The 22,571-nt window shown below is 39.7% G+C and overlaps 1 protein-coding gene across 3 annotated transcripts in view; it reads left to right on the top strand.

Annotated features, from left to right (window-relative positions):
- Positions 1-22,571, top strand: part of wwox (WW domain containing oxidoreductase) — a 947,793-nt gene that overhangs the window by 117,749 nt on the left and 807,473 nt on the right. The gene's annotated exons all lie outside the window — the stretch shown is intronic.

The raw sequence follows: 22,571 nt of genomic DNA, 5'->3' as shown, positions 1-22,571 counted from the left end.
ATGTGTGGTAGGTGGATGGGTGTGCATGTGTGTGTGATGGGTGGTGGGTGGGTGAGGGAGTTTGTGTGTGCGTGTGTGTGTCAAAATCGGCTGGACAGACTGACAAGGCTGGAGATGAGGCAGCCCTGCAATCTCCAATGACAGGACCATGTCATGACCTTTCTGATCCGTTTCCAGCTGGGCAGCCTGCCAAATTGATAACCTGGCTAGAGGCCTGTAGAGAAACCCAGCAACTCAGAAAAGTGGCTGACTATGCTTGGAGACAGCTCCGGGAGATCATTTTGAAATATTTGATTGCAAGTTCACTGCATTTTTCTATCTACTTTAGGTAATTGTGCTGGGATTTATCTCGAAGCTTTGACCACTTTTTACATGGAATTGTTTTTTGAAATGTAGCAGCTGTTATAAGATGGGTAAGGATGAGTGGCAAAGCAAATAAACCATAAGTTAATTTTAGAATTTTTAATGTCTTGAACAAGAGTTATTGACACCAGTTTGAAATTTGACAACGAGTAATGCTCTTTATGTTGTCCTGCTGGATTTAGCACAAATATCTTTACTGTTTGTCACAGAGTCTTTGATGAAGACTTGATAATATCTTTTATGTTTACTTTTAGGACTTTTCTGTTTTTAATCTGTCATCTATTGATATAATCTTGCCAGTTAATGAACAGATGTCTTAGGGAAAGACAACGAAATGAGGACATGCCACAACCCAAAGGACTGGCCACACTCCCATACATCAGGTGCATTTCTGAACTGACAGCCAGACTGCTGCGACCACTAGGACTCATAACAGCACACAAACCAACAGTCACCCTCAGACAACAACTCACCAGGACAAAGGACCCGATACCCAGCATGAGCAAAACCAACGTAGTGTACAAAATCCCATGCAAGGACTGCACAAAACACTACATAGGACAAACAGGAAGACAGCTAACAACCCGCATCCATGAACACCAACTAGCCACGAAACGACACGACCAGCTATCCCTAGTAGCCATACACTCAGATGACAAACAACACAAATTCGATTGGGACAACACCACTATTATAGGGTAGGCCAAACAGAGAACAGCCAGGAAATTCCTAGAGGCATGGCACTCATCCACAAATTCTATCAACAGACACATCGACCTAGACCCTATATACCGGCCACTGCAGCAGACAGCAACTGACAACCGGAAGCGGCAGATTCAAACCAGTATAAATGCCGGAGGAATCAGCACAGAAGCGCTTCACAGGAGGCTCCCAAGCACTGAAGATGTCACCTAGAAAGGAGACGAAATGTTTGCAACTAATTACTTTGAAGATTCAATTTTTGTAAACCTTTCTGGGGGAAAAAGACTTGTTCAGTTGAAAATTGCCAATTGTAAAAGCACTCGGAAGAGAGCTAGATTCCTAAACAGTAGTTAACACGTTGATGGATTTTATTATGTGGAGCTGAATTTTCCTTTGATACTTAGGTTTAACTGATATTAGGTGTGCCACCCTAATGTATGCTTTCTTGTCCTGTGACCCCCTGTGGTCCAATACCAATACTACTTACAGTTTTCCAAAGAATCCATGACACTTCTGACTCTTTTTCATGAGTTGTAAATAGGTTGTATGCAGGACCAATGCTCACAGAGCAGATAGCAAAGAGAATGTTGCAGAAATGCATTTCTCATGCCACCTTTAAGGAGAATTAAAATAATTCTGTGCTTGAATTGCCTGATATGATCTCTGTGCTAAGCAATATGTACTAAATAATGAGCAGGCAATTGCAATGGACAACTGGTCAGAAGCAACCCAATATTCCAAAGGTTCACAAAATGTTTATGAATTAGGAAGCTTCTTTGGCCAGTCTGAATTTATCCATCTAGCAAGATCCTGTAGGGACCCCACTTCAGCTTCCAGTTGCTTCTTAAATAATTCTAGGAATTTTGTCTTCACACTTGGGAAATCTTCAAATGTTGAATCATTCTCTGCGTTAAGAAGGGTCTGATATCAATCCTAAAGTTATCATTTACCAAGTTAAATTGCATGTTATTTTGACTTACACCCACAATTTAATTTTAAGTAGTGTTTCAAACTAACCTTGTCTATTCCATTAATTTTCATTACAGACCTCAATAAAACTAGTCAACCAGTCAGCATAAATTGACAATTGGTGTTAGTGATGGCGAAAATGTGGGGAGGAGTCTCCTGTCTGTTGTTTCCTCTGTAATCATGACCTCCAGGTTATACACTGCCAACCACTTGTAGGGGCACAGATTGCTGTGTTAACTCCTGATACATGGTCTCTTGTGGACAAGCAAACTCTCTGGTCCACAAAGGCCCGATCTTGAGGCGTTGGAGAAGGGAACTGCAGCCTGTATTTGGAATAGTAACTCATGTTCTTGCAATTATCAATGAACATTTTGATCTAAATTCTCATACACTAAGTTTTCATTGTTGTCATCAACTTTGTTTTGAGAATGGTTTTACACCCAATTTTGTCTAATGTGCTTTGAACGCCAAAGCCACATAATGCTAAACTCTTTAGATTGCAGCTAAGTTTAATGATGTAACTTACCTGCTTTTCACAGCAAACATCAACTGGAATCAGTGGTTTTGCACTCACTTCTGGGTTTGAAAATTGTGATTTGAAGTTCTCCTGCAGAAATTAAAGTTCAACACTGAACTGAGGGAGTGCAACAGTTTTAGAAGCATTTTTTTTTATTGTTAAATAAAATGGATTAGATAGTATGGATTCAGTTTACTTGAAAATCTAATATGGGTTTACGTAACAGCTCAGGCTACAGCTTGCAATTACAGATAATTGTGTATGCACCTGAACCCTTGCATCATGCTGCTGGACCACACATGTCATTGTTATGTGGTTTCATCCTGATCCTTGGTTATTCGTGTTTCCAGCACTTAAAGTGACACTGCTCCACAGGAAGTGCTGGCATTTTAGTATGTTAAACTAAGATCTTGTTTGCCCTCGCAGATAGATGATTCAGTTCCCATGGAACTATTTCAAAGAAGCATGGGGAATTATCTGTGCTGTCCTCAGCAATATTTATATTTGGTTCATCTCACAATAGGGTTTTGGAAAACTCTTGATAGGTGCATGAGAATGAGGAAGTCATGTTTCAGTTTAAAGCATTGTGTTTGTCAGTTTTGACCTGCTTTTGAAATCAGGGATATTCCATAAATCATGACTTGGATGTAACGGAATAGAGACTCTAAACAAGCTTATGGATGTCAAAGTAAATAATTTTTGTGCTACTTATGCCAGAGAGAGACAAGTAATGAACTTTGTGAGTGATTGGCAATAATTATGAATGAATTAAGGGACAGTGGAGAGTTATCTGTAGACTGGGAACAGGCAAGCATAGCGTTCAATGTTCTGAAAGGATAACAAAACAGAAACTGATAGTTCTTTAAAAATAATGATATTGATTATCAAGAACTTGAGGATTATCTATTCCGTAAAAACAGCGAAGGAAAAGAGCAGTTGGGAAGGTTTTTGTAGGAGTTGATGTCTTTCTTACTTTCTTGCTTTCTTTGAGGAATGAATAACTCAATGGACCACAGTAAACTCTAAACTGTTATGTATATGGATTTTCAAATAGCATTTGCTATTATTCCACGTGAAAGGCTAATGCCAATACTCAAAGCTTTCAAGATAAAACTTGGAAATGAATAAGAAATTGCCTGGAGGAGACAAACAGCACAAGTTAAAAGGATCATCTTGGAGCGGTGAGCTCCAGGGCTTGGCACTGGAGTGATTGCTATTTCTAATTTGCATCAGAGATTCAGAAATGCAATGTAAACTGATCAAACTTGTAGATGAGATGAAACTAGAAGTTACAGTATCTACATGATAAAATAGAAGGGTGTGAAGCAATAGCAGTTGAGATGTCATACAGGGAAGTGTCTTAAAAAAATAGAACAACAGTTGCACACAAGAAGAATAAAGGGCTTGAATGTTGTTGAAATAGCAAAGGGTGAAATTGAAGGGAGCTGTGAGGGTCTCAGTAGATATTTAATCCAGAGCATCACCCAGTAATGTTGTAACTCTTAGCCTAAAGAGTAGAAAGTGAGCCTGTGGAAGTTGTGATCAAAATTTGCAGTTCTATGGTTGCACCATATCTTGAATACTGAGCCCATTTCTGAATGTGTGTCAAGAAATCAGGATGACTTTTGAGAACTGTGCACAGAAAATCCACAAACCGACCTCTACTGTCAGGAGTATGAATTACTGGGGATCTCTGGGGTCACTTGGGCTATTCAGCTTGAAAAGAAAACACCTGAAAGAGTAGTTTTATTGAGGTATATAATGACAATCAATGGAATGGACAAGGTTAGTTTGAAATAACACTTTAAATTAAACTGTGGGCATAAGTCAAAGTGACGTGCAGTTTAACCTGGTAAATGGTAACTTTGGGATTGATGTTGGAACCTTCTTAACGCAGAGAGTGATTCAACGTTTGAAGATTTCCCGATCAAGAAGACAAAAAAACTAAAATTATTTAAGAGTTTTGCAAGTTGGATAAATTCAGATGGACCAAAGAATTTTCCTGAAACATTTTGGAGAACCATTAAAATTTGTTGTCTCTAACCAGTTATCCGTTACAACTACCTACTCATTATTTCGTATGTATTGCTTAGTACAGAGATCATATCAGGAAATTCAAAATGCTGCACTCTGCATATTCTGTTACTATTGATTGAGCTTAGACTACCCTTTCATGCATACATCACTGCTTCAGTATCTTCTCCAGGGATTTGCAGCTTTCTTTTTTTCCTAATTATTCATTGAGATTTATCGGTGTACTAATTGCCAGCGTTTCAGATCATCCACCACAGATTTACATCTTCTCATTCTGAAGTGAAGTTCAGTGCTTCTTAAATCTTCTGGCAGTCAAGGGGATGTTCATTTATATTAAAAAAGGGTCTGTCATTCTTCAGGTTGCAGCATTGTTGGCAATCTCTTTAATGTAGTGAAGTGAAACCACTCTATCTGATAACACTCAACAGATCTTCATTGCTATCCAGCAAGTTTACACTACTGCACTGTAAATTTTCACCTGGATTAAAGGTCCACAGAGTCCAAGTTATTACATTTATTTATTTTTCTTGGTTTAATTTGTCTCCACCGATTGTCAACTTGGTTTTCATCTTGCAGATGAACTTGCAAAACCTCTCACAACACGAGTATTGCCAGGGTTTCAATTAAGTGTAATGGTTGAATGTGTGAGATTTACTATGAATGGGATAAAACATCCAGCAACAGAATCACAGATGTTGCTGTTCCAAACTTGCTCTGTCTCACTTAAGAAATCACTGGAGAGCTCAATAGTGAGCTAAGTGTAGTTGCAATTGAGTCACTGGCAGCGGTAACAGTGAAAAGTATTTGTAATGATGAATTGAATGTGTCACACAAGAAGATTAACATTGAACATTAAAGTATTTTGGTCTTAATAAAAAATTTTCTACCAGCCGACTAGCAACACTGAAATTTTTATCCAACCTTGTGGCCTGCCTGAGAACTGAGTAAAACAAATTTGGCAAATTTAAGCATCAGACAAAGCTCATTATAGTGAAATTGAACTGTAAGTTTGTGAAATGAACCAGACTTGGTGCAAAATGAATTTGTATTCCAAATTGAATTGAAAATGGTTTTACCTTATTTTGAAAAAAGCATTGTAAGAATTTAATATGCGTACTTGATCAATGAAAGTGGCAGGACAATTTGAGACATCTGTTAAAAAGGTATACGAGTTTCTCGCTGGGTAACAGGAGGCATTTGGTGGTATTTTTAAACTCATTCAATACCCTTTCATTTGGACAGAGTTAAAATTGGGACCACAGAGTACAAAAACAAAAAAGGTATTCTAATCTCTGATAAATCGCGGATTAGACTTGGAGTATTATGGTTAATTCTGTGCACCACATTTAGGAATGGTGTCAACGTTTTTGACTTACTGCAGTGGTGAGGGGAAAGAGAGAACATTTGTTGTACAATAGAACTAGGGAGTTCCTCTTTATAGCTAAGGTTACATTCAGTTTTGATAGATGCATTTAAAGATTTGAGGGCTGTTGGAGTACAAAAGGAGAAACCTCCTTGGGTCAGAAGGATCTGTAACTTGAAAACACTGATTTTAGGCAAAACAACTACATTTCTCTGTGCCATGAGTTGTTGTGATTTGGAAAATGCTGCTTGCAAGTACAGTGGAAATGGATTCAGTCGTAAATTTTATGAAGGGACTGGATAAGTATTCAAAGGGGCATACTTTGCAAAGATACAGGAAAGAAGAGGAGAATGGGATTCATTGGCAGCTGTTTCTGGAGGTTAGATGAAAAATAATCAGCTGAAAAATAATGCTGTTATTATTGCTGTTAGTCGTAAAAATATGTAGGACGCATCTTTAAGCCAACACTTATAAAATTCTTGAAAAAACAAAAGCAATGTTTAACAAACAAAAGTGCTTCTCATTTGATTTAAAAAAACAAAAGAAAGCTGACTACCAACTATGTAATTATCAAAATTACAAGTTTGCTTATGAATGCCACCTAATCTGTTTGTTTTTCATAATCTGTGTCCATTTTTAGTCACAATATTTATTCCTTTCATTATAAAATGTATCTTAAATAGGATTTAAATTATATCTTCAAAATGGTTTCAGTATTTTTACGTTGTCAAAAAAGAAAGTTTTTCTTTGCTCATGGATAACAGTACTAATTTAATTGTGATATAGTATACTGGCTCATAACCAATCTTGTTTGAAATGTCTGCTGTATCCTTTTCTAGGCAATTTTGCTTTTTGATAACAAATTGATATTTTTCCCAACTTGGCTGTCTCTCAACTTTTTCTCATGTCAGTGGTATAGGGATAGTAATCAAGAGCAAGATTTTTGCAGCGTGGAGTAAGGGAAAAAAGATACTACTCATAAGAATAGGGAGATTAAATTCTGTCATTAGAGGATTATATGTTATAATTTTGCTGTTGTGGCACAGAGTTTCAAACAATGCATTGCATATAATTTCAAGACCTCACGAGTAATAAATTCAGGATTGCTCTCAATGCCATAATTAGACAAGTTGTGTAAAATGTGCACTGTTTTGTTGACAGATCATTCCAGTCATAATATGCATTGATCCTGTGGAATATTACAGTTAATGCTACATTAACTATGCCTTATTTGAAGGGTGCCAGTCATTATAATGTCATCTCAGGAAGACATCTGATAACCCTTGCTGAAGCGAATACACTATCTAATGAGTACAGAGACTTGGCTCATTATTGATATGAGTCAATGCAACAATGCCAATTCATAATGACTTTACTTCACAAAATATACCAAGGTGCTTTTTGGAACATTATTAGACAAAATATGACACTTGTCCACATAAGAAAACATTAGATTACATGATTAAAGAGCTGATGGAGATGGAGAGGCTTGTGGAGGGAACCTTTTAAAGTTCACTTGTGGGATGTGGGCGTTGTTGGCTGGCCAATGTTTCTTGCCCATCTTAGTTGCCTTGGGAAGGTGGTGCAGAGCTGCCTTCTTGAACTGCTATAGTCCACATGTTGTAGGTTAACCCACAATGCTCTTAGGGAGAGAATTCCAGGATTTTTACCTTGTGACACTAAAAGAACAACGATATTTCCAAGTCAGGATGATGAGTGGCTTGGAGAGGATCCTGCAGGTGGCAATGTTCCCATGTATCACTACCTTTCTAGATGGAAGTAGTTGTAGGTTTGGGAGGTGCTGTCGACTTTTGGCTCTGGGCAAGTAGAGATTTTGTCACCAGTGGTAGAATGGTTAAAATTGAGGTGTTCAAGAGGCTAGAGTCATATAACTGCAGTTTCCTGGAGGTGTGCAGGGCTGGAAGAAATTATGAAGAAAGGGAAGGGTTGAGGGATTTCAAAACAAGGACAAGTATATTGAAAGGAATTGAATAGGAGCCAGTGTAAGTCAGTAAAGTTCAAGTGTCATAGGTGCATGGGACTTTTTGCAATTTAAGCGACAGATTTATGGGAATAGATTGTGGGAGATGAGCCTGGAGTACATATCATCATCAAGTTTAGAGGTATGAAAGGTATTTGATTACAGTACATTACTTCATAAAGGTACGAGAGAAAACTGGGAGCTGTCGTAGCTCTTCATGACGAAAGGAACTTGAATGAACAAATTTGTAGCTTCTAGTCCTTATAAAGATAATGTGGAAACCCTGTGGAAAGGTGAGAGAAAACCTGGTTTGGAGGCAAACACATGGGTCAGTTTGTGAATTAAAATCAGAAAGTAAAGTCTGGTTTTTGAATGGAAATATTGAATTGCATTGAAATATTGAGGAATCAGTAGTCAGGTTCTGCAGCTTCAGCGCTTGATGTAAGCATTTGCAAATGGGAATGGTTCCTTCTGCAGACCTCTCTCCAGATCTCTACTCAAAGAAATGTATCTGATAATATTTTCTATCAATTATCTATCCTTCACTGTCTATTTTCAGATGGATACAGGGATTTTCACTGAGGCTGTCACCATTCCTTTGTTGTAGTGCTGTTGAAGTGCTTGCCCATCTTTCATCTCTTGAATGTTTGAATCATTATACATTGATGCTGATTGATCAGTTGTATGTTTCTAACATTTGCAGTTTTGGGTTGAGAATGATCGTTGATGAGCAAATCTTTAAGGATTCTGGCTCAGCCTTGACATGCGCACCTGCCTGGGCCACAATATTCTTTTCACACTCGAATTAAGTATATTCACGAGTGCTCATAAAATAGTCTCACCTTTGTGATTTTTCACATCCTAACCAATGAGTCACAGAATCCCCAGTGTTGATGCTACGTTTATAATCAACTGGATTATAGGGTGGTTTAGAAATAACCTCATCACCTGTTTCAACCAAATTAATATAGAAGGAACTGTATAACAACCACCTCCCATTTTTTACCCAACAGGTTGAGATTCTTAACTCTAAAGCTGTGGGGGTAAAGCGTTGGTTACATTAAAAACACAGCTATTGAGAGGAACTGGTACATCAATTGATTTCACTGTGGAAAGTTGAAGAAAATATAGAGGAAACTGTAGAAACAAGACATTAGCTGTGTGCCATTGCATTATTTTAAAATGGGGGAGTGGATTATCTATATTATTTATTAAAAAAGATCTGTACTTCTGCCCTGCAAGCCAACTTTTCATTTTATAATAAGCTACAATCATTCTCTCAAACATTTTGGGTGAGGAGGAATTGTTTCCATTTTGAGTAATACTTATGATTGATCATGTTGCTGGGTAGTGTTGTAGAACAGAGAGACTGAGGGGTTCAGGTACATAGTTTTTTGAAAGTTGTGCCATAGGTAGACAGGGTGGTTAAGAAGGCATTTGGCTCGCTTGCCTTCATTGCTCAAACCATTGAGAATAGGAGTGGGACATCATATTGAGGTTGTACAGGACATTAGTGAGGCCTCTTCTGGAGTACTGTGTGCAGTTCTGGCTGCCCTACAAAAGGAAGGATGTTATTAAATTGGAGAAGCTTCAGAAAATATTTACCAGGTATGGAAGATTTGAGTTATAAAGATAGGCTGGAAAGGGTGGGTTGGTTTCCACTGGAACATGGGGTGATCTTATGGAATTTTATAAATCATGAGGGGCATAAATACATTGAGTAGCAAGAGTCTATTCCCTGGAGTAGGGGAGTTCAAAACTAGAAGGCGTATTTTTAATGTGAGAGGAGAAAGATTTTAAAAGGACATGATGGGTGACTTTTTTTACTCGGAGTGGTTCATATATGAAATGAACTTCCAGGTAGATACAGGTACAGTTATAACATTTAAAAGACATTTAGATAAGTACACGAATAGGAAAGATTTGGAGGGATATGGGCCAAACGCAGGCAAGTGGGACTAGTTTGGTTTGGGAACATGGTCGGCGTGGGCTAGTTGGACCAAAGGGTCTGCTTCCATGCTGTCAGAGTCTATGACTCCAATTGCTTTCAATTCTGACAAAATGCTCTCCTCTGTTTGTGAAGGTTAAGATATCTAAAATTAATCACTGCTCAAGGTATCTTTTTCTGTTGCATGCTTTCCAGCTTTGCTGTAACAGTTCATGAATACAAATATTAAATAGTTATTGATAAAATAATCATGAGAGAAGAATGCATTAGCAGCTAAAGCATTGTTCTGAGATAAAATCATAAGACAATAAGAAATAGGAGCAGGCTGTTTGGTCCCTCAAGCCTGCTCCACTATTCAATAAAATCATAGTGATCCGACACTCCTCATGTCCACTCTCTCGCCTGTTCCCTGTAATGTTTGATTCCCCTACTGATAAAAAATCAGCCTTAAATATACACAAGGACTTTGCCCCCATGGTTTTCTGTGGTAGGGAATTCCAATGACTCTCAATCCTTAAAAAACAAGGTCCTCCTCATCTTAGTTTTAAATTGATGCCCCTTTATCCTGAGACTATGTCCTCTGGTCCGAGACTTCCCATGAGGGGAAACATCCTCTCAGCACTTACCCTGTCAATCCCATAATGTGTCAATGAGATTATCTTGCATTCTTCTAAACTCCAATGAGTAGAGTCCCATCCTGTTTAACCTCATAAGGCAATCCCTTCATACTGGGCATCATCCTAGTGAACCTTCTCTGAATTGCCTCCAATTAAATAATAGATTTCCTTAAATAAAAGGGACCAAAATCTACTTACAGTACTCCAGATGTGATCTCACCACCACCTTGTACAGTAGACTTCCCTACTCTTATACTTCAAACCCCTTGAAATAAGGGTCATAATTCCATTAGCCTTCCTGATTGCCTGTTGTACCTCCAATAGCTTTCTGTGTTTTGTACACAAGTACCCCGAAGCCCTCTTTTGTTGCAGTTTATCTCCATTTACATAATACTGTTCTCCCTTCCGAATTAGATAGCTTCATATTTTGCCACGTTATATTCCATTTGTCAACTTCTTGTCCACTTACTTAATCTATCAAATTTCTCTTAAATGGTTTGTATGCATCTTTTAACCTGCCTTTGTACCTATTTTTCTGTAAAATCTGCAAATTTGGATACTGTACATTCGCTTCCTTTCTTCTCGTCATCATTATATATTATAAGCAGTTGGGATCCCAATCCTGATCCCTGTGGAATGTCACTGGTCATAGGTGCCAACCTGGTAAAGAGCTCCTTATCCCCACTCGCTGTTTCCAGCCCATGAACCAATTCTCTGCCCATGCCATTTCACTACTTCCAAAACTGTGGGCTGTTAACACTTAACCTTTTGTGGGGGCCGTTGTTACATGCCTTCTGGAAGTTCAAATATAATATTTGTACTGGTACTCCTCTATTCACTCTGGTTGAGACTTCCTGGAAAATCTGTAATAAATTAGTCTGAAATGGTTTCCTTGTCTTAATGTCATTTTGTTTCCAAATATTAGTTTTCAAATATGTCTCCATTACTTTCTTAATAATTGATTCCAACATTTTTCTGTTAATAGATGTTAGCTAATTGTCTATAGTTACCTGCTTTTTGCTGCTCATTTTGAACAGGGGTGTCACATTGGCTATTTTCTGATACTTTGGTACACATTAACTTTTGAGCTTGCTTCATCAATAGTTCACGGCTTGCAGTTGATTTATTTGTATCCATAATTTTACATTTGCCTTCACATGCAGCAGGTTAAATGTCCATTTTTTTTCTGTAAGACATTAAAGATGACCCAGCAAATAAGCCTGCCATTACTGCCAGGGAGTGTGCAGTTTTGTTGATCGTTTCCACATGTTTCAAAACATGTATTTCTAAGTTAAACCTGTTTCTGGAGTTCAAATGCCTCCCTGGCCTTTGCTGTTTTTGGTTTGATATTGTCACGATCAAAAGCCAGGGCCCTGAAATGCTTTGGACATTCCTAGCTTGTAATTCCAAACTGTGTTTTTAAAAAAGGCCTGGTATAGCCAAAAAGGGCTGGGATGGAAATTAACTGGCTGACTGAAGGAAGACCCATAACGGCACACCTATAGATGTGAAGGGACCTTCAAACAACAGCTCAGGCAGGAACTTCAAACAACAGGAGCCAAGAGGCAGGTCAACTGGATTATAACATCTTGTGACTACTAAGGTAATGAGGGCTGATGACCACCCGCTCAACTGCAAATCATCACTGCAGCCATGTCTGAAATGGTAGACACATATTATGTAGGTTAAATTGACTTATTTTAAACTATAAATTAATTTGGATCTAGTTCAAATGAACTTTGATGCAAATTGAGTTCCAAGTGCATAATGACAGGGATCCAGTTCATCCCTCTGTAATATGTTCGGAAACGTTGCCTGGGATCTGGCAGTCACAATATCCTAACCTTCTTATTGTTGACACTTTGCTGCATATTCTTCATCAAACATTTCCACAACACTCCAACCAAATTGTAACATTTTTCCACTGCTTAATGTAATGTTACTGATAACTAACAAATGTGTGCAATCCTGGTGTCTCTGCTATAAGAAGGATGAAGTGAAACTTAAAAGGGGTCAGAAAAGATTTACAAGAATGTTGCCAGAGTTGGAGTGTGTGAGCTACAGGGAGAGGTTGAATAGACTGGAGCAATTTTCTCTGGAGCATCAGAGGCTGAGAGGTGACCTTATAGAAGTTTATAAAATCATGAAAGGCCTGGAAAGGGTAATTAGAGAAGGTCCTTGCCCCAGAACGGGGAAATCCAAAACTAGAAGGCATAGGTTTAAGGGGAGAGGGGAAAGATTTATAAAGGACCTAAGGGACAACTTTTTCACCCAGAGGGTGGTACGTATATGGAATGAGCTTCGAGAGGAAGTGGTGGAGGCTAGTATAATTACAACATTTAAAAGGTATCTGGATCGGTATATGAATAGTAAGGGTTTAGAGGGTTTTGGGCGAAATGCTGGCAAATGGGACTAAACTTATTTGGCATATCTTGTTCACATGGATGCGTTGAACCAAAGGGTCTGTTTCCATGCTGTACATCTCTATGACTGAAAATCTTGGTTTTAGTGAGAGTCAATTGTATCTTTCAATAGCATCATAATAAATTTGTATGTATCATTTTGCAGCATTGCAATTCTGCATGTGATCGATTTCACAAGTGAAATGTTCAGAAGACGTGCATTCCCTTAATAATGCCACTTTATGAAAACTGCTGCTGTAATTGTTCACGAATTTAAAACACAACTGGAGCATAATATCTAAATATTGAACATGCAAAGTACAATTTCCTTTGTGCAGGGCACAATATTTGTATAAACAGAAATTCATTGTTATTTGCATTTAAATCTTACAGTGAAAGTATTTTTTTAAGTGACTTTATTATTTACTCAAGCATGTCTGTATCGCTAAGGTATTGAATTCCGCAATCATGTTGTGGAGAGTACTACTTAATTTTGTCCGTCTGTGCATCATTAACCTCATTCATTATTCTTTAGAAGATAAAAAAAGACCTTTTTATGCATTAAATTGATTGAATGAGATGTATTTTAGCCTCCCCGGCATCCTTCCATTGATATTTAAGTTAAATCAATGGAAAGGGAAGAGAATTAACTCAACAAATGCTGGAACCTGGTAAAACTGATATTTATGTTTGCTTCTGCAAAAATGGTATAGAGATTGTGGAAATAAAATAAATCGTAAATCCATTGCCATTTTATAAAAATTGGACTCAAATTACTGATTTGTTGTTGATCTATTTGGTAAATACCTGCTGAAAGTACCATGTTTTGCTTCTCACACATTTGATTGGATGGTTCAGATTTGGTGCAAACGAAATCACGTAAATCATTTCAGTCAGATAAGACCATGAGCACCTATATGGGCCCCAGCTATGCCTGTCTCTTTGTTGGCTACGTAGAACAGTCCATCTTCCGTAGTTACACCGGCCCCACTCCCCACCTCTTCCTACAATACATTGATGACTGCCTCAGTGCCACCTCGTGCTCCCGCGAGGAGGTTGAGCAATTCGTCAACTTCACCAACACATTCCACCCTGACCTTAAATTTACCTGGACCATCTCTGACACCTCCCTTCCTTCCTGGACCTCTCGATCTCCATTATTGACGACTGACATGACACCGACATTTTTTACAAACCCACCAACTCCCACAGCTACCTGGATTACACCTCTTCCCACCCTACCTCTTGCAAAAATGCCATCCCGTATTCCCAATTCCTCTGCCTCTGCCGTATCTGCTCCCAGGAGGATCAGTTCCACGACAGAGCACACCAGATGGCCTCCTTCTTTAGAGACCACAAGTTCCCTTCTCACTTGGTTAAAGATGCCCTCCAACTCATCTCGTCCACATCCCGCACCTCCGCCCTCAGATCCCACCCCTCCAACCGTAACAAGGACGAAACCCCCCCCGGTGCTCACCTTCCACCTACAAACCTTCGCATAAACTAAATCATCCGCCGACATTTCCGCCACCTCCAAAAACACCCCACCACTAGGGATATATTTCCCTTCCCACCCCTTTCCGCAAAGACCGTTCTCTCCGTGACTACCTGGTCAGGTCCACGCCTCCCAACAGCCCACCCTCCCAACCTGGCACCTTCCCCTGCCACCGCAGGAATTGCAAAACCTGCACCCACACCTCCTCCCTCACCTCCATCCAAGGCCGCAGAGAAACTTTCCACATCCAAAGTTTTACCTGCACGTCCACCAATGTCGTTTATTGTATCCGTTGCTCTCAATGCGGTCTCCTCTACATTGGGGAGACTGGACGCCTCCTAGCAGAGCGCTTTAGGGAACATCTCTGGGACACCCGCACCAATCAACTACACCGCCCTGTGACCCAACATTTCAACTCCCCCTCCCACTTAGCCGAGGACATGGAGGTCCTGGGCCTCCTCCACCACCGCTCCCTCACCACCCGACGCTTGGAGGAAGAATGCCTCATCTTCCGTCTCGGAATATTTCAACCCCAGGGCATCAATGTGGATTTCACCAGTTTCCTCATTTCCCGTTCCCCCACCTCACCCCAGTTCCCCTTCCCCCACCTCACACCAGTTCCAAACTTCCAGCTCAGCATTGTCCCCATGACTTGCCAACCAGCCTATCTTCCTTTCCATCTATCCACTCCACCCTCTTCTCTGACCTATCACCTTCATTCCACCCCAATTCACCCATTGTACTCTTTGCTACTTTCCCCCACCCTCCTCCCTGACCTATCACCTTCATCCCCATCCCCACTCAGCTATTGTACTCTATGCTAGTTTCTCCCCACTCTCCTCTCATTTATCTCTCCACTCTTCAGGCAGTCTGCCTGTATTCCTGATGAAGGGCTTTTGCCCGAAACGTCGATTTTCCTGCTTCCTGGATGCTGCCTGAACTGCTGTGCTTTTCCAACACCACTCTAATCCATAAGATAAAGGTGCAGATTTAGGCCATTTGGCCCATCAAGTCTGCTCTGCCATTAATTCATTCACCTGTCTTCTCCCCTTTTCTGCTGATCCCCTTACCAATCAAGAACCTATCAATATCTGTGTTAAATACACTCAATCACTTGGCCTCCAGAGCAGATTAACCACCTCTGTTAGAAGAAATTGCTCTTCATCTCAGTTCTAAAGTGTCATCCCTTCACTCTGAGGTAGTGCCCTCGGGTCCTAATCCGTCCTTCACATGGAAACATCTTGTCCATGCCCACTCTGTCCAAGATTCTCAGTTTTCTGTAAGTTTCAATCACATCCCCCTCATTCTTAAACACCATTGAGTACAGAGCCAGAGTCCTCAACTATTCCTGATATGACACACGATTCACCCCAGGATCATTCTTATAAACCTCCTTTGAACCCCTGTCATTGCTGGCACAGTCTTTGGTAGATATGGGGCCCAAAACTGCACAGTATTCCAAATGTGGTCTGACCAGAGCCTTATACACCCTCAGCAGTACTTCTCTGCTCTTGTAATCTCACCCTCTTGAAATTGAATACCATTTGCCTTCCTGGCTGCCAATTGAACTTGCTTGTTAACTTTAACAGAACCCTGACCTCGGACTTCTCAGTACTTTTCTGCGTCAGACTTCCAAAGCTTGTCATCATTTAGAAAATAGTCTATGCCTCTTCCTACCAAAGTTCATAACCTCACACTTTTTCACATTGTATTCCACCTGTAACTTCTTTGCATACGCTCCTAGCCTGCTCAAGTCTGCACCCTCCCGGCTTTATCAACGCTGTTTCATCCTCCACCTGCCTTTGTGTCATCTGCAAACTTAGTAACAATGCCCTCAGTTCCTTTGTGCAAATCGTTAATATGTAACGTGAGTGGTTGTGGTCTCAGCATAGACCCCTGCAGAATTTCATTAGTCTGCGACTACCATCCTGAAAAAGATCCCTTTATTCTTATTCTCAGCTTTCTACTGGTCAGCCATTACGTTATCCATGCCAATACCTTGCTCCTAATACCATGTGTCCTTATCTTATTTAGTAGCCTCCTATGCAGCACCTTGTTAAATGTATTCTGGAAATCCAATTAGATCAGATCCACTGACTCTCCTTTGTCCAACTCCCTCATTATCTCCTCAAAGAATTCTAATGAATTTGTCAGACATGACCTCTCCTTGAAGAAGCCGTGTTGACCCAACCCTATTTTACCATAAACTTCCAAGTACTCCACTATCTCATCCTTAATAATAGACTCTAAAATCTTGCCAATGACAGAAGTTAGGTGAACCAGATTTTAGTCTCTTGGCTTCTGCCTCCCTTTTTAAACAGAGGTGTTACATCCAGTCCTTTGACATCCTCCCTGACTCCAGCGATCCCTTTCATACATGTTTTTTCTATCTCTTGATTTATTTTCTGCCCCACTTACTGACTATTGCTAGGAGGCTTGTACATAACTCCCATCAGGGTCTTTTTTCCTTTGTGGTTCTTCAACTCTACCCACACACATTCTATGCCTTCCGACTGTATATCACTTCTTGCTGTTGATTTCGATTCCTACTAACAATTAACTAACCCCACCCCCTCTGCCCATTCTTTCGATTGGACTTGTGTCCTTGGATATATAGATCCCAGACCTGATCCCCTTGCAGCCACATCTCTGTAATACTTACAAAATTGTACCAGTGAATTTCAATCAGTGCTCCAGGGCTCATTTACCTTGTTTTGTATGCTGCACATATTTCAGTACCACATTCCTTACTCCAGCATCGAATGCTCCCCTTCTCATAAAGTCTGGAAACTTTAATAACCTCTGCTGAGCCCTCCTCTCCTTGAACTTAATTCCTAATTTTCCATGCACCTGAAACCACTCCCTCACTGTTTACTTTAAAACCCATTGATCTAAAAGCTGAGCCAGGTCTGGAACGTTCTTTAAAAGGAATAAGTGCAGTTTATGAATTTTCCACGTCATTCAGAAAAATATTTACATTGAGTTGATATTATGACATTCTGGAACATGAAATAAAAATACTTGCACACATGATTTTTCCATAAAATACTTACCTTTGCCTCATTTTCACTGATGGTCTGCCTTGTATTAAATGTTTCTATGCCATTATCCCACTAAAATTCACAAGTACATTTGTTTTCAGAATGTCATTCCATGTCATGTCAGATTAACTGAATTTAATTTAACGAGCAATATGTGGGGCAAGATCCATTCTGTGACTATGGATTATTCTCATCAAACAGCTTATTGTAAAGAATTATTGATTATTTAGAAAAAAATATTAAGTTCATGTCCTTTTACGTTTTAGAAACCTTATTTAATTTAAACTTAAATCCTAATGTTAATTTGAGACATTAACCATTAAGGCAACAGGAGACAGTCTGGTGCAGTAAATCAGGAAACTTTAGTTATAAATAATGCCTGATAAAGCAGGAAAGGACTTTACAGGTGGACTATGGCTCTTGGTTTTCACTACGCTTAGGGTGTAAGTCAGCACTGGGTCTCTGTCTTTCTCCAGTGTCTCAAGAGCCTTCCACTTGAGATTGGAAGCAGGATAACTTCAAGTATTATCAATTGCAAATTTGCTACTGTCAGCTGTTACTGGCCAGCTCTTTCTAAATCAGAACCCATAACATGATCATTGACATCATTATATTCTGATTGGCCTAGGCCAGGTGAGACTTATTGCTAATTGTTTTAAGGCATGCATGATCAATTCTAATTGGTTTCTAAGGGTGATGGACACTGACTCATATCACCTCCTGTATCCTGACTGGTTCCTTAAGTTGTCAATTATCCATTTGTCCATCCAGTTCATTAAGTTTTGCTCTTGTCATTTTATGAAGGTAAAAGAATAGTTTGAAAGAAAAAGAGGAAGCATTTGTAGTCAAAAGTCAACAATTGATATTTTTCTATTCAGTTTCAACCCCTGCTCAATTTAACGAAGCTCCCACTAAATCAGAGATTTGCTTTTTTTCTTTAGAATGATTTGTTGTAATTGATTTTGCTGTTGCTGTGTTTTGATGTCTGGAAAAAGTTTATGTCCCATTCTACCTATTAAAGTAAAACTGATACAGAGAATAATAATCTCTACAATTTTTATGCAGGATGTGTTAAAGTTTAAAGGATTGTGCAATTACAAATATAAACATATTATTACACATATAGTTCTAATACAAAGGTTGTGCTTAGCCAATTGCTATACTCATAAAACAACAGTACAAAGGCATGGCTGTGGTTATGATTCCATGATAAGAGCTAATGTACTCAGGAGTATTATTCTTCTTCTTATTCAATCTTGGAAGCCTGAATCTGAAGCTAAATAGACACCCCTCAGCCTTGTTTTCACTCTATACACAATCCCATGGTGCATTTCTTTATCAAATGAGGCTTAACAGAGTCACATGAGGTTATATTTCAACGATTTTTAAAAACTTACCTACAGTGTCGAAACAGGCCCTTTGGCCCAACAAGTCCACACTGACCCTCCAAACAGTAGTCCATCCAGACCCATTTCCCTCTGACTAATGCACCTAACATTATGCGTAGTTTAGCATGGCCAATCACCTGACCTGCATATCTTTGGACTGTGGGAGGAAACCCACGGAGACACAGGGAGAATGTGCAAACTCCACACAGACAGTCACCTGAGGCTGGAATCGAACCTGGGACCCTGGTGCTGTGAGGCAGCAGTGCTAACCACTGAGCCACCGTGCCGCCCTTGCATTGTCTATTAGAGTCATAGAGATGTACAGCACTGAAACAGACCCTTTGGGCCAACTCATCCATACTGACCAAATATCCCAGCCTAATCAAGTCCCTCTTGCCAGCACCCAGCCCATATCCCTCCAAACTCTTCCTATTCATATACCCATCCAGATGCCTCTTAAATTTTGCAATTGTACTTGCCTCCACCACTTTGTTTGGCAGTTCATTCCGTACACGTACCACCCTCTGCTTGAAAACTTTGTCCCTTCGGTCCCTTTTATGTATTTCCCCTCTCACCCTAAACCTATGCCCTCTAGTTCCTCCAAACCTGGCAATATCCTTGCAAACCTTCTCTGAATGCTTTCAAGTTTCACAACATTCCTCCGTTAGAAGGGAAACCAGAATTGCACGCAATATTCTTAAGAAGAATAATATATTAGATTGATCAATGCATATACTTTGATTATGTGGTCATACTTAAACTAAGCTAATCATGAATTGTTAGAATTCTTGTAATCCTACATCCTGCAGAGCAGCTTGCAAATAATTTGCCTAGATTATTGCTCCTCCTTTGTATTCTTAGATAATATTACCATCAATCTCATTATTTTTGCTGGACACAAGAAATAAGAGCTAATGTAAATAATATAGCTTCTTGAATGTCCTTCCCCATTCAATAAGATTATGCCAGATCTTCTATCTCAACTCCACTTTCTTGCTATATCCCCATATTCCTTGATTCTCTTAGTGCCCAAAAACCTTTGACCCCATCGTGAACACGCTGCTGTGGTTATCTCACTTCATTATTCATATATTTCAGAAATGGGAGGAGTGTTTAAAAAAAGAGTTTTTCTTATGAGCATTCAGAAGTACCTGATCCTGCATTGTTGCAAGTAGTTGTGTGCATACTCTGGTGTTGAAAATAAGATGAATTAGAAAGAAAAATCAATTTACAAGTGGTCAAATGTTGGAACTATGTAATTTTATTTTCAAAATAAAAGCAGGGACCTTGCCAGCCTTGTTATGGATGGTGGCATACCTATTGTAGCTTTGATGGAAACTTGACTCATGGATAGTGACTGCTTGCTCCCTTCTGAAACCACTTGCTTGGTGATGTTTGTTTCATCCTTTTAACTACAACCACAGTCTCTCCCTATATCTCTCTTGTACCTTCTCTTTGAGTAGTTTGTCCCATTCACCATTAGACTTCACCAAGCTAATCATGAAGCTATCTTCCCTGCTGGTCCTTTCAGCCTCTGCACTGACAGAGTCCTGATCCTTGGTAATCCCAGTCTCCACAATAACTCATCTTGCTATCTTTCCTCTTATTACACTGATCTCTTATCATTCCTTAACTTCTCCCATTTAAAATTGCCCACTAAGATCTTGTCACCTCACATGATGTCTCCACTGTCATCATCTTGATCATGGATGAGGTAATTTTCAACTGTTTCCTGGTAACCTTCAATATCCACATGACCACCCCTTTCAACCCTGTCTTTTATGGCTGCCCAAGAATGAGCTGTCACCCAAGCCATTTTCTATACTCACTCGGCACAGTTTAATTGTTGCACCATACGCCAATCAATTAGAACGTAGAATAGTACAGCACAGGAACAGGCCCTTCTGTCCTCCATGTCTGTACCAATTGTGATGTCTTTCTAAACTAATTCCATCTGTCTGCACATGGTGTGTATCCATCTATTCTCTGACCGATCATGTCTGTCCAAATGCCTCTTAAATGTTGCTATCGGCTATAGGAAGGATATTATTACATTGGAGAGAATTCCAAAAACATTCAAAAGACATTTGGACAGGTACATGAATAGGAAAGATTTAGAGGGATATGGGCCTAATGTAGGAAAGTGCGACCACTCTAGTTTGGGAAACTTGGTCAGCATAGATCAGTTGGAATGAAGAATTGTTTCCATGCTGTATGACACTATGCTTGTACCACCTCCTCTGGCACCTACCACCCTCTGTGTAAAATAACTTGCCTTGAGCATGTCCCTTAAACTTTTCCTCTTTCACCTTAAACATCTTTCAGCTTAGTATTTGATATTTCCACCTGGGAGAAAGACTCTCCCTGTTCATTCTGTTCATGTCTCTCATAATTTTGTTTACTTGGATCAGCTCATCCCTTAGCCTCCGGTGCTCTAGCAAAATCAACCCTAATTCATCCAACCTCTCCTTATAGCTAATGCTCTCCAATCCAGGCAACATTCTGGTAAACCTCTTCTGCACCCTCTCCAAAGCCTCCACATCTTTCCTACAATGTGGTGACCAGAACACAACACTCCATGTGTGGCCTAACCAATGTTTTACACAGCTGTAGCATGCCTCACCAACTTTTATAATCAGTACCCTGACTGATGAAAACAAGCATGCCATACACCTTCGTTATCACCTTGTCCACTCGTGCTGCCACTTTAATGGAGCCATGGACTTACACCTCAATATCCCTCTGTATATCAGTGCTCCTAAAGGGTGCTGACATTTACTGCATACTTTCCTCTTGCATTTGACCTCCTAAAGCACATTACCTCACACCTGTCCAGGTTAATCTCCATCTCCATTAGACAGCAATATGAGCAGAATGAGTTACCTATTTCTTGTTATACCTGTCAATGATGAAGGTAGACAGATTTAAGAATGATTGTTACTTCTGAAGCCTTGGCTCAGTCTTGCACGTCCTTCTTTCAATCGAGTATTTTGGATTTAATCCTGAGATAGGAATGCAATGTAGACTGGAATTCTTGTGCTGCATAACTTTTTCGACATGGTATTAAACCAAGGCCTTGCTTGGCCCTCGAGTTGATGTCAAATTTTGTATGCTGAATGGCAAGGCAGTTCCCTCTAGTGTTTTTATCCCATAGCTACCATTGATAAAATAATAGATTGTGATTATTTACTTAACTGCTGTTGTTTGGGGGACTTTGTGTACAAATTGATTGCTGCATCTACTGCATTACCATGATGACTACAGACTTGAGGGCTTCTTTATGAGATGTAAAGACATCCCGAGGTTGTGAAAATTCTTCCTTGCATATGATTTATTGCAGTTTATTTCTTTATTCAAGCATCTACATTAGCACAACTAAAGTTCAGCATCATTGGTACAATGAATGCATAAGTGAAAGTTATTAGCTGATGGCAATTAATGTTACAGATATGTTGCCTCCCTGATACCAGGGCCAGCGATGTCTCAGTGCAGTTACAGAGCATTCTGAAGGTGGAGGGTGAACGGCCGGGCTGACATGTTGCATGTCAGTACCAATGACAGGGGTAAAAAACTGCAGTGTGGTCCTGCAGCTGGTATTTATATTTAAGTAGTGGATTAAAGACGAAGACTGTTAAGGTTATAGAATACTTCCAGTGCCTTGCTCTACTGAGTATAGGAATAAGAAGATAGGTCAGATGAACATGTGGCTAAAGAGATGGTGTGGAAGGAACAGCTTTAGATTTTTGAATCA

Source organism: Hemiscyllium ocellatum, chromosome 17, assembly GCF_020745735.1.
Source record: "Hemiscyllium ocellatum isolate sHemOce1 chromosome 17, sHemOce1.pat.X.cur, whole genome shotgun sequence".
Taxonomy (NCBI): Eukaryota; Metazoa; Chordata; class Chondrichthyes; order Orectolobiformes; family Hemiscylliidae; genus Hemiscyllium; species Hemiscyllium ocellatum.
This window is presented reverse-complemented; position numbering and strand designations above follow the sequence as displayed.